This window comes from Micrasema longulum, unplaced genomic scaffold, assembly GCF_059751315.1.
Source record: "Micrasema longulum isolate JH-2025_06_02 unplaced genomic scaffold, ASM5975131v1 h1tg000850l, whole genome shotgun sequence".
Taxonomy (NCBI): Eukaryota; Metazoa; Arthropoda; class Insecta; order Trichoptera; family Brachycentridae; genus Micrasema; species Micrasema longulum.
The window spans coordinates 104365-118754 of record NW_028278042.1 but is presented as its reverse complement, the minus strand read 5'-3'; the positions used below and the strand labels follow the sequence as shown (position 1 = coordinate 118754).

Here is a 14390-nt window from a genome sequence, read left to right as displayed (position 1 = left end):
ATTGGGAGCGGTGGGCACGACGAGGAGCATGACTTGCGGCATGACGTGTAATGTTGCCACACTACGTATCTGCCTCCTTGCCCCGCTACTTTCCATGCCACTCGTCGAGTGTGAGGCAGATCCGTAAGATGGAATAGTCAAATCGAACATGTTAAAAATGAATTGAAAAAACAAATGGACTTTTTTTAAACTACAAGAAATATAATCAGCCTAAGAGAACTTGTAAAGATATAATACGCATTAAGTCAATAAGTTTTGGAATACGGAATAATTGGATGGGGATGTGCAAACGACACATTGATCAAACAAATAATCATTGAACAAAAAGCTTTAATGAAAGTGATCTTAAGAGTGCCAATCAGAAACAAGCTCCCTCAGTTTATTCGTAAATCTTGATGTTACATCTGTAAGTCTAGGCATCTACAGGGCTTATGACCTGTCAATGGCTGGTTTAAGTGGCCACTTTACACACTGTGTAACATTCACCATTCTGCCTATATTCCTTCAATTCTTTCATCTGTTGATGTTTGTGATTTAAAGAGCTGAAACCTTTATTTATGCGCGTGAGATTCATCTAATTGAATTATTTCATCTACATACTAGGCAACGCCTGAAAATATTATTTTTTCAATTTCTATACTTCTTCATGGACCAGGTAATTTATCAACAATATTTTGAGTTTGTCCAAATTTTTATAGACAAGGACTGGATTCAACTTCCTGGGGAGCTGTTCAGCCATTGACAGGTCATAAGCCCTGTAGATGCCTGGACTTCTATATTACCTTCTCTTAAATGTTCTTCATCTCTGTTGTAATATGTTAATATAAACAGCTCCCAAGGGAGTTGAATCCAGTCCTTGTCTACAAAAATGTGTACAAACTCAAAATATTGTTGTTACATCTGTAAAACAATTTTATGTTAGAGCTTTTTATTATTTTTTATTTTTTTTAAAGGAATAACCCGCTAAGCCTCTATTTTGAGGCTTGTCAGCAGGTGGGACTTAAACCAGCCAATGACAGGTCATAAGCCCTGTAAATGCCTTGACTTCCATATTCCCTTATTTAAGGTATTCTTTATCCCTGTTGTTGTTGTAATTTGTTAAGTTTAAGTCATTTTCAGCCTTTTCAAATACAATATCCCATGAGCTGCCTTGAGATAGTAGCACAGTACCATCATAAATCCAGGGTTCTGATTCTATTTCACATGCAGAACCGTATTTTTCATCAGCCGGATATAAACAAAGTGTACAATTTTTAATATTCTGATGTCATTAATGCACAGCGGAGTCGCGTTTTATAAGTACAGAAGTATAAGGCAAAGGGGTAATGGATTAAACATGTTTTTTGCACCACTTTTAAACGGACGAGTACAAGCTATCCATTAGGGGTCGTAAAGAAAAACGATTTTATATCTGAGAACTGTGTCGCCCAGTATCAAACCTAGACAAATCCACATTTGAGGCCTTCATTGCCAGAGTCCACTTAATGCAGCATTTTGAAGAAAGAGAAAATAGAAGTGTTATAATTGCCACATATTTCTTCAAAATACTTTGAACCTCAGAGTAATAATGCGTCAATCGAAAGAAAAGCTCTATTACTATGTTTCATAGAACGCAAGCGATGTTGGTTGGCTAAAAACTGGCGATTATTTTGTTTTGTTTGACAACAAACACAAAACGGTTCTATCGGATGCTTTTGTCGCTGTGCTTGGCTTTGTTTCTGAATAACTTGGATATTTACGTTAGAATAAATAAAAATCCACAACGGTGAACTGCAGTATGTTTGATTGCAGCAGTAGGAGCGTCAAAGCTGTTAAAGGAGTCAGTTTTCACAGGTAATTGATTCCGAATATTTTCCAGCAATTTACATTGATTGTCGGCACTATTTGTCCTGACACGTGTATTATGCCACTTAAAAACTTTCCTTACATCAACATATTTACTTCAGATATTATTTTTTCTCAATTTAAGGGATAAATTTGTGAATTAAAGTATGTTTACTGTTGAAAATGACAGTTGACTAAGGGCAATAGGTCGGGGTCCCGCTAGGGATCCAAATAAAGTTTGAGCTTTTATCGAGTAGAGGTGCATTCGAATTTTACTCGAAAATAGCAACGTTAACCTAGAAATCGCATCTTAAATGACGTGTTTAAATTTCAATGTGACGGACAAACAAACAAACTCAACACAGGACTTTGGTTCCATGGAGTTGGAATTTATGTCTCAATAAATGTAACATTAGTATATTGTGAATAAAATGAATAAATAAATAATAAAATAAACACACTCACGTATTTTCAGTTTTATAAACTAAATATAGGCGAATAAATTATTTTTTTTTGAATAACCCTGAAATAATAAATACACAAGTACATATATAAGAGTATTTACAATGCAAATTAATATCCCTTTGGCAATTCTCGACCTGAGTACGGCGCATTTTTTTGCTTCGAACTGTAGCTAACTTAATACCCAAAAGTCATAATGGTTTTCTTGCGTTTAGGCTCCTCTATAGCTTGGCGCATTATAACTCTGAGGTTTGAACACATTTTGTTTTAAGTATCCCCCTCATTTCCTACGATACCAGCGTGTCCTCTTATCCGGCATATTTGAATAATCATCCCCCTCATTTCCTACGATACCAGCATGTCCTCTTATCCAGCATATTTGAATAATCACCTCTCTCATTTCCTACGATACCAGAAAGTCCTCTTATCCAGCAAATTTGAATAATCATCTCCCTCATTTCCTACGACACCAGCATGTCCTCTTATCCAGCATATTTGAATGATAATCCCCCTCATTTCCTACGATACCAGCATGTCCTCTTATCCAGGATATTTGAATAATCATCCCTCTTATTTCCTACTAAACCAGCAAGTCCTCTTATCCAGCATATTTGAATAATCATCCCTCTCATTTCCTACTAAACCAGCAAGTCCTCTTATCCAGCATATTTGAATAATCATCCCTCTCATTTCCTACTAAACCAGCAAGTCCTCTTATCCAGCATATTTGAATAATCATCCCCCTCATTTCCTACGATACCAGCATGTCCTCTTATCCAGCATATTTGAATAATCACCTCTCTCATTTCCTACGATACCAGAAAGTCCTCTTATCCAGCAAATTTGAATAATCATCTCCCTCATTTCCTACGACACCAGAATGTCCTCTTATCCAGCATATTTGAGTAATCCTCCCCCTCATTTCCTACGATACCAGCATGTCCTCTTATCCGGCATATTTGAATAATCATCCCCCTCATTTCCTACGATACCAGCATGTCCTCTTATCCAGCATATTTGAATAATCACCTCTCTCATTTCCTACGATACCAGAAAGTCCTCTTATCCAGCAAATTTGAATAATCATCTCCCTCATTTCCTACGACACCAGCATGTCCTCTTATCCAGCATATTTGAATGATAATCCCCCTCATTTCCTACGATACCAGCATGTCCTCTTATCCAGGATATTTGAATAATCATCCCTCTTATTTCCTACTAAACCAGCAAGTCCTCTTATCCAGCATATTTGAATAATCATCCCTCTCATTTCCTACTAAACCAGCAAGTCCTCTTATCCAGCATATTTGAATAATCATCCCTCTCATTTCCTACTAAACCAGCAAGTCCTCTTATCCAGCATATTTGAATAATCATCCCCCTCATTTCCTACGATACCAGCATGTCCTCTTATCCAGCATATTTGAATAATCACCTCTCTCATTTCCTACGATACCAGAAAGTCCTCTTATCCAGCAAATTTGAATAATCATCTCCCTCATTTCCTACGACACCAGAATGTCCTCTTATCCAGCATATTTGAATGATAATCCCCCTCATTTCCTACGATACCAGCATGTCCTCTTATCCAGGATATTTGCATAATCATCCCTCTTATTTCCTACTAAACCAGCAAGTCCTCTTATCCAGCATATTTGAATAATCATCCCTCTCATTTCCTACTAAACCAGCAAGTCCTCTTATCCAGCATATTTGAATAATCATCCCCCTCATTTCCTACGATACCAGCGTGTCTTTTTATACATCATATTTGAATGAACACCTCTCTCATTTCCTACGATACCAGCAAGTCCTCTCATCCAGCATATTTGAATAATCATCTCTATGATATTTAGATGCTTAATTTTATTCTGAATATCTACAATTTATGGATTTACCGACTGAGTATCAGTTATAGCTTGAACACTTGAACGACAATCTGATAATATATTTGCAATGGGTTATTGCAATGGGTTATTGCCTCTCTGGTGGTTTTTTTAAATAACCATTCGAGAGCTTCTCGTATTGCGAGTAGTTCAGCCTAAAAAACTGAGCAGAAATCGTCTCATTTCATTGTTCTGCCTGGTAATTCTTTATCACCCTCAAAAGGAACGGATGCCACTCCAACTTTGCCGTCGAGCAGGCTACCATCTGTAAAGATTCTTATTTTATTGGGAGTATAAGGAGATATATCTTTGTCAAGTAAAATAATACTTTCGGGAATTCTTTCGCACGGGAGAGGTAAATCAAAATAGTTTGCAGTTCCTTGATACTTGCGATTATTTGAATGAAATACAGTTTACCAAATTAGTTGACATTATAAATGTCCTTCCTTTCTTAAATTTTAAGGTCTAACGGTGTTAACCCTGTTAGGGCTTGAGCGCTGTATAAAACAAAATACGCAACAGCTTTGGGAGGATCATTACCGCGCTTCTTCTACAGGTAAAATCACTAAACCCAACGCTGGCTGATGCGGCAAACTTCCGTCGTCATCACCAAAGTACTTTCGAACACCCAAATTTTTACCGGACACGGAGCTATGAGAAGTTACCTATATGGGGTTTAAATTAAGGAATGATGACTATTGTCCATGCGATGATATTTCTTCACAGAGTATCGAACATATGTTATTTCAGTGCCCATTTTTCAGTTTACAACGCCATAATCTTGAAGCAGAATGCAGAGAAGATGGAATATCCTTAACAGATATTTTTTTAAATTTTATTTTATAAAGATTAACAAATTACAGCAGGGATGGAGAATACCTTAAATACGGGAATATGGAAGTCTAGGCATTTACAGGGGCTTATGACATGTCATTGGCTGGTTTAAGTGGCCACTTTACACACTGTGTAACATTCACCATTTTCCCTATGTTTAAACATCCATATTTCTTCAATTCTTCCATTTGTTGATTTTAGTGAAGTTATAGAGCCGAAACCTTTATCGTTGTGAAGAGATTCATCTGACTGAATTTTTCAATTTTTAAACCTCTTCTTGGACCAGTTTTGTTTTATTAACATAAACGGCAAATCTGCATTTTACAAACATTTATAATACTACATATTTGGCTTAATTAAAAAAAAAAAAGCTTTAAAAAAAAAACATAAATTTATAAAAAAAAATTAAACCTAAAAATTATACATTATTGGCGGCCTCCGTGGTGTAGCGTCAAGACGCTTAACTCACAGACGGAAGGTTCCGGGTTCGATTCCGGTGAGAACACAAAAATTAAATGTGATTTTTCTCAAGCCTGGGTGTTCTGTGATGTAATTCACCGCTGTAATTGGAGCCTCCTGGCCTGTTGTGGTGCAAAAATAAAATAAAAATAAAAATAAAAAAAATAAATATTAAAAAAAAAAAAAAAAAAATTATACAGCATATTCAGTAGACAGTTTAAATAATAAAACATTCTACAGTAATACAACAAGAAAATCATAAGTGCTGTTTCATACAGCTAGGCAAAGTGAACAAAAAACTGTGAATATTATGAAATGCATGAATAAATATATATAATTACCATTCACCATCTTTAAAAAAGTTCAAAAGGTTTGTTCTATAGGAACAATACCCTACACTAAATATATCAGATACGTGGGAATAACTATTGCCGAGTTCATGAAGTCTATTTAATACGGCATTACAAGTATACACTGTCCGTGAATTGTTGCTACAAAACGGTGGCACCTGTCTAGTCATTCTTCCAGGCACCCTGAAGTTGATGAGAGATAATAGTTCAGGGCAATTTACAATTTTGAATAAATTTAAAAGGTCTATAATTTGTCTTCTATCGTTAAGTTTTAAAAAATTTAATGTTTTTAGTAAAAAATCGTAATTTAAAAATTCATGACTGATTCATGGGTGATCATTTAGATTCAGATCTTTCTCTTCATTCTCAGGTCAATAAAACGCTACGTGCTGGTTTCTTCCGTCTCCGACAGATCAAATCCGTGCGGAGAAATATTCCTATAGACGCAACTAAAGCTCTTGTAAATGCTTATGTCATTTCGCGTCTAGATTACTTAATGGAATATACGCAAATCTCCCAAAATACCCCTAGATAAACTTCAATTTGTTTACACTGTCCGTGAATTGTTGCTACAAAACGGTGTCACCTGTCTAGTCATTCTTATATCGTTAAAAGTAGTTATCACGCGCCATTGTTCTTGGACTTTGCAACAATGGTGATTGGGCTCATAAGGGTAACAAACCAAAATCAGTGATCGAACATCCCATTTCCAAGACAAACAAAAACGAGTACCTTAGCCCTGTACATGACACGTAAGGCTACTAAATACAACAACAACAACAACAGCAACAAACCATCACGCCGTTTCCCCGTAGGGGTAGGCAGAGAGGATAGAACGCCATAACACTCTATCTTGGCATACAGACCTCGCTTCCTCTACATTCATACATCTTCTTATGCACGCACGCCGATTATTCCTACTTTTGACATGTCCATCTTCAAGTATTTGATGGACTTGATCGTGCCATGTCTTTCTCGGTCTTCCTCGTTTTCTGCGTCCATCAACATTTGCATCGTAGATCCTTTTAGTCGTTCTTTCGCTGTCCATTCGCTCTACATGTCCAAACCAACGCAGCACCCCTTTCTTGATTCTGTCGATAATGCATGTCTCAGCCTTACACACTTCACTACTAAATACAGTAGTATAAATATATTTTTATGTATAAAACTTTGAATAACATGATAGATTGCCCTAAGATTCTGTCACTTATTAATTTTTAAAAAACCAGTCTCTTTTTAAAATTTCTAAATGTAAAACTAAATCTTTTCAAAATTCATTTGTAAATAGAACCTGCCATATGTGTAATCAGAAATTAAATTGTATTGATATTAATAACATATCTTTAACTTCCTTTAAAAGTGAAATTTTCAAAAATAATTCAAGTTATGATGTTGCGCCTTGAATCCGCAGCCTATATTATGCGGGTGATGTGCAGTTCTGTATGTAGGCAGTAGGCACATAATAAATGAACACTGTATGGTCAACTATAGTTGTATTATTTATTGTAATGTGCAACTGTGTGACCAATATTCATTTACATTTCTAGTAATATTATAAGTTTTGTATGATTAGTTATTTTATTTATTATTTATTTCTTAAGTTAGCTTATATTAAAACTAATATAAACTATTATGTACATTTACATCATCTATATATATTTAGATTTTCTTACAGTAACTTATACATTTATTTTTAAATTCTTTCAGACACTTTTCATTCTTCATACATTTTTAAACCCTTATACATCAAACAATTTTGCGACTCAGCTCTTTTCAATAATGGTAGTCTTATTTTATCCTTTTGTCTAGTAGCATATTCATGACAATTTTTGTTTAAGACAACTTTATCCTTAAAATATTTTGGTAATTTATCGTGAACAAAATTTATGTATAAATATCAACATATTAAATTTAAGTCTCCTTCTTACAGATAACCATTTTAGTTCATCTCTCATTTTTTTTACATTGCTATATTTATTTTTCTTAAGAACTATTCTCATCGCTTTATTTTGTAAAATTTCTAGTTTATTTAAATTTCCTTCGTTTGCTAAAAATAATATTGTTGAGCAGTAATCTATATGTGGAAGAATGATTGTTTTGTAAATTAGTTCTGCAGTATCTTTATTTAATTTATTTCTCAATCTATTAAGAAAAAATATTTTTTTTGATATTTTTTTATTAACGTGTTCAAAATTTGCATTTAATGTCAATTTTGAATCAAGTATTATCCCCAAATATTTCATGTTATATTTCATATTTCATGTATTTATGTTATGTATAATTTTTATGTGACAACATTTACAATAACAATATTATGTGGAAGCCTCTAATTGGACTTTATGATATATATTTATGGTATAATTGATTCTTATAAATGTCTGTTGGCTTTCCAATGAAATAAAAATAAAAATAAAATAAAATAAAATATAAAAATATGTAAATTATAAAAAACTGGTATAAGAAGAAGAAAGAAAATTAAAAAAATAGTTTTCAAGCGTTGTCTAGTAGGTAAATGAGTTCGCCCGGGTGAATCTCATCCCCATACTAAAAGTTTCAGCTGCTTTTCTTCACAAAAGTCAACAGGAGGAAGAGTTGAGAAAACGTGGATGGATGTTTAAAGGTGAATCTTACACAGTGCAAAAGTGGCCACTTAATCCAGCAAATAACAAGTCATAAGCCTTGTAAATGCCTAGACTTACACATTTTCTTTTGAAAAATGCTCTTACTCTGTATTGCAACAAATTTACATCCAACTTTCTTCAGATTTCTTGTCCGTACTTCGGAGAACGACCCTTTAAAATGAGTTCAAATAATACACCGAGGGGCAATTACTTTCTCCTAACAATAACAGCTGTGATTGAAGGGTTGTTGACTTGGTCTACTCGTGGTAGAATAATTGGCCAAAATACACCTTTAGCCAACGATGGTTTCAAATGTGTTATAATAAGCTTCGAGAAACGTGATTTTGAACTTTTTGTAACAAAACAGCCTTAATTTAGAATTTCAATCTTCGATTTCTGTTTATTTATTTAATACGTTTATGTACATTGCAAAAATATATTCAAATTTGAAAAAAATATTAAACAATTTCAATGTTCTATCTAAATATTTCAATTGTTCCTTTATCCCTCTTCTTTCCTTCCCATCCCCCTCCTCTCTTCGTAGTAAAGTGTTTTTTAATTTATTTATTTATTCATTCAAAATTACACTAGTTTAAACATTAATGAACTTCAACAATTTTTTGAGTTTGTCCAATTTTTTGTAAACAAGGACTGCATTCAACTCCCTGGGGAGCTGTTTATATAAACATATTACAACAGAGATGAAGAACACTTAAGAGAAGGTAATATAGAAGTCTAGGCATCTACAGGGCTTATGACCTGTCAATGGCTGGTTTAAGTGGCCACTTTACACACTGTGTAACATTCACCATTCTGCCTATATTTGAACATCCATATTCCTTCAATTCTTCCATCCAGTCTTTGTTTACAAAAATTTAGACAAACTTAAAATATTGCTGATAAATTATCTGGTCCATGAAAAAGTATAGAAATTGAAAAAATAACATTTTCAGGCGTTGCCTAGTATGTAGGTGAAATAATTCAATTAGATGAATCTCACCCGCATAAATAAAGGTTTCAGCTCTTTAACTTCACAAACATCAACAGATGAAAGAATTGAAGGAATATAGATGTTCAAATATAGGCAGAATGGTGAATGTTACACAGTGTGTAAAGTGGCCACTTAAACCAGCCATTGACAGGTCATAAGCCCTGTAGATGCCTAGACTCCTATATTACCTTCTCTTAAGTGTTCTTCATCTCTGTTGTAATATGTTAATTAATTAACTTATTAAGGCTTTTTAGGCTGAGCCCGTGTCAAGCCATAATAATTAAAAATAAAAATACTTAGTAAAATTAATTAGATTAAATTATAATGACATGTGATGCAATAGAATAACAATCTATGAAAAAAAGTATAAGTAATAAATAATAAAATTCCAAAGAATACAATGCAAAAAAGATAATCAGAAATAATTTTTAGAATATAAATTATACAAATTAAGAATCACACATAATCAAATATACAAAATAATAATATCATGAAAATCAACAAAAATAATAGTAAAATATAATAGTATTAAAAAAAACAAAATAAGAGTATCATTGAGCAATCTTACATGTTCAATACTTGTTCATACAACAGATAAAATTAAATATTATACATTGATCAAAACTTTAAATGGAAAGATCATATTAGTGAACTAGTTAAACGAAATAGAAAATTTATATACTTATTTATTAGATTAAAGAATATTTTAAAAACAAATTATTTTAAAATAGCTTTTTACTCAATTGTACAATCTTTGTTACAATATGGTATTGTAGGATGGGGTGGTGCATATGCCAATATATTAAACCCTCTTAAAATAGTACAAAGATTAATTATTAAAGTTATTTTAAAGAAACCCTCCAACATTCAATACGGAAAGTATTTATAAAATAATTAATGTTCATACAGTAGACACTCTTTATAAAATAAATTCTGTTATACAAATTTATAAAGAAGAAAAAATATTAAAAAATTAACAAGAATAAAGCACTCAGATACCAACATAATATAAAAATTCCTAAATTCCACACAATTAATGCTCAAAATAGCTTTGTCTTCAAAGGTGTAAAAAATATAATAATCTTCCCAATAAACTAAAAACTATTAAAAAAAAACAATTTATGACAGGTGCACAAATGTCGAGATCCGTGAACTGTGTCAGGCTGAGACACGCATTATTGACAGAATCGAGAAAGGGGTGCTGCGTTGGTTCGGACATGTAGAGCGAATGGACAGCGAAAGAACGGCTAAAAGGATCTACGATGCGAATTTCGATGAATGCAAAAAAATGAGGAAGACCGAGAAAGACATGGCACGATCAAATCCATCAAATACTCGAAGATGGACATGTTAAGAGTAGGAATAATCGGCGTGCGTGCATGAGAAGAAGAATGAATTTAGACGAAGCGAGGTATGTTTGCAAAGACATAATGGTATGGCGTTTTATTCTCTCTGTTTACCCCTACGGAGAAATGGCGTGATGGTTTTGTTGTTGTTATTGTAACAATAGACTATTTAACTAAGCCAAAAAAATTTTTTTTTATTTTAATGGAATCTCTTCAAAAGTATTTAAATCCACATCAAACTTAGATTCGACAAGGCATCGGAAGAAGAAGACTCATAAAGGATCCACCACCTTCAAAAAAGTTAGCAGACGGAAAAGGTGAGAAAGTATGGTTGATGAAACATGAGCCGAATGGTGAAAAGCGATCATTAAACCAGCCAAATTAATATTTTACGATGGCTCTTCCACTTTTTATATTAGCGTGTCACGTTCCTTTTACGTTTAACAAGTATATAAAAATTCCAACCGACTTCTACCCCGCAAGCCACCCTAGCCGCACCCTGCGAAACACACCCAAAAATTTCAATCAACCCTTATTTTTACGAGCGTTGCCACATTTACTAGACCTACAAAAATTAATATGCAACGTGTTCTAAAAAATATGTATTAAAGCGTGGCGAACCACATTCTTTTTTTTTTATTTATTTACAATTTTAAAAATTCCGTTAGGGTTACATTAGAAATTTGATATTGTCTAGTCATTTTATGTCTCGTCTAGTCTAGTTAGTTCAGTCATCATGTGCTTTTTCAGATTGATTTTAAATTTGTCTCCATTAAAAGTTTTCAAGTAGTAAGGTAGGTCGTTGTAGTGTTTAAGTCCATTATGTAGTATTTTTGACTGTCCTGTGTTTGTCTTTGCTTTTTCAATATGATAGTGTTTTTGTTGTCTGGTGTTATTTTTGTGTATGTCAGCATTTTTGGCTTATATTATGTCGTCGTCTTGTATATTTCCCAGTGTTATTTTGTGCACAATTTTTAAGGTCTCAATTTTAGTCAAGTAGTTTATGTCAAACTGGTGTGTTTTTTTGTACAGTTCAGTCGTAGAGGTCAGGTAGGGTAGGTTGTATGTTAGTTTAAGGATTTTATTTTGTTGTCTTTGTATTTTTGTTATGTCTGTCTTGTTACCAGTTCCCCAGAAGGCGATCATGTAACTCAATTAACTTTTGACATGGGCTTCGTACATCATAATGTTTTCCTTTCTTGATATAAAATCTTTAATTTTGTAGAAGAGGCTATGTAGTGATGCCATTACTTTAGTGAGTCCGTCTATGTGTTTTGTCCATTTTAATTGTCTGTCCATTGTGAGTCCTAGGTAAGTCACATGTTCTAGTTCTTTAAGAGTTTCGTTGTTTATTTTTATGTTCATGTTATGGTTCCTATAATAAAACCCTCTAAAAAAATTTAATTTAAAGTATGTTCGCGGAAAGTTTTCTCATAGGATCCAGTAATTGATTTTATTTATTTTTATTTATTTGTACATGTAAATATACATATTACAAAAAATAATAACGCATTCTTAACTCTGTGAGGCCAAAAGCCCTTTGTAGAGTTGGGTTATAACATAATGGAAAGTGAGGGTGTCGCCAGATATTTTAGCCCACGCAGCTCTTAAGGGTTATTTTAATAACGGTTGAACAAAACCGTTTTATTTGTGAAATTAACAATATTCAGACTAATCTCTTTGAAAATAAACGGTAATGTAAGACGAGGACGACCGAGGAAGACGTGGCATGATCAGATAAACCAAAATCTTAAGTCGGGTCATGTCAAAAGCAGGCAGAACCGAAGGGCATGTAAATGAACATGACAAGACGTATGCATGTGAAAGAAACTAGGAATGTATGCCAGGATGGACGTGTGTGGCGGTCTGTTCTCTCTGCCTACCCCTTAAGACTTATGTCCTCAGATGCGGAGTGCGGTTTGTGGTGGGCAAGCTGTAGTGTAATAACTGTTAGCCGTGAACTGAAAAGAGTTTTCGCATTTTCGACCACATAACCGAATACCGCACGCAACTACACTGGCTCAGTATCAGGCATAGAAGAAACATTCACATTCTATCACTTCTTCACAATATTTTAAATGACCCAATTTGCCTGTTTATCTGAGAGAGCTCTTCCAACCTCTTTCAAAACACGGAATATCTCTTCGCTCTAGTAACGAGAGAACCCTTTTAATACCCTGTCATCGCTCTACTAATTTTTTTGCCTCCTCTTTCACAGTAGTAGCTACTCAATTGTGTAATAATCTACCCACTTATGTTAGAGGCGCCCCTTCTTTATTTACATTTAAGTCAAGATCGAAATGTCACCATCTAAATATTTAAGTTGTTCCTTTATCCTTCTTCTTTCCTTCCCATCCCCTCTCTTCTCTTCATAGTATAGTGTTATTTTTTTTTGTTTTTTTAATCTTAGTTTTTAATTGTGTATATAATCGTAAGATTCAATATTAACTAATTATTTTCTCAAACTGAACGGTTTGGGTAGGTAGGAAGAAATTGCCTTAAGGCAATAAGCCCGCTCTTATTATTATTATTATAATGGATAACTTATATAGCGCCATCTTCGGAATATAATCCCTCAAGGGCGCTTTACAACGCGAGTATATGAAGATATAAATTTAATTTTAACTTTTTGATTTAAGAAAAATAATGTACTTTGTCACCACATGCTAAGAATTTGTTCAAATGATTTAGAGAACAAGTGGGTTTTAAGTTTCTTCCGAAACATCACTTCACTCTCACAGTTTCGGACTTCTGCTGGGAGAGCATTCCATGCCGTAGCGCCTGCGACCGCAAAAGCGCGTTCGCTGAATTTAGTGCGCTGTTTGCGTAGAGGTATAATAACCTTTCCTTTCGACGTAGATGTAGCTGATCTAAGCGTAAGACGTCTGTCAGCTAGTTCATCTGGAATGCAGAGTTCCCTTGGATATTCCTGAGCAGAGTTGTGCAGTGACTTATACATAAGCCAACAGAGTTTGTATTCCACTATCTGTGGAAAACGTAGTCAGTGAAATTCCCGAAGTAGTGGAGTGATATGACTGAACTAGAGATTACAAAAATAAGTCTCGCTGCGGCATTCAATACAGATTGTAGGCGAGTCATTTTGTTCATTGGTAGACCTGCGTAGATACCATTACACTAATCGACTCTAGACACTACAAACGCATTTATTTATTGACGGGCGGCATCAACTGGCAAATTTTATATGTATATAAATTGCATATGTATTTAAAGTGTTAAATAAATAAATAAATTTTTCTCTCAGATGATGCTAAAAGATATGTTTTAAAGTAAGTGTCAATATTATTTTTAAATTAATTGTAATATAAGCTAACTTAAGAAATAAAATAAAAAAATCAAAGAGTTTATAAATACGCAATATTAAATTTATTTATGCTAACGTATACAAAATTCATAATGTGCCTATGTGAAATTTATATATATTTTATAACTTTTCAACGTGTTTTGAAATTTATACAAATGAGAAAAAGTCCAGTGGTTTGTAAAATATTTTTTTATTTGTTTATAAACTTTAAAATAAATTTCAATTTGTATGATCGTATTATCAGCGCTACGATTTGTTTTAAGTTTTCAACAACAACAAAAATCCATCACGCCGC

General features: G+C 33.6%; 2 protein-coding genes across 6 annotated transcripts in view; one reads left to right on the top strand and one right to left on the bottom strand.

Annotated features, from left to right (window-relative positions):
• The window catches only part of LOC148278627 (translational regulator orb2-like), a 273697-nt gene that overhangs the window by 191621 nt on the left and 67686 nt on the right, over positions 1–14390 (top strand). For both annotated transcript variants that reach the window (XR_015823137.1, XR_015823138.1), the window contains exon 9: positions 10308–10465. The gene's annotated coding sequence lies outside the window, so the exon portion shown is untranslated. The remainder of the gene's footprint in view (positions 1–10307; positions 10466–14390) is intronic.
• Positions 1–14390, bottom strand: part of LOC148278628 (cytotoxic granule associated RNA binding protein TIA1) — a 106756-nt gene that overhangs the window by 30457 nt on the left and 61909 nt on the right. The window lies entirely within an intron of this gene.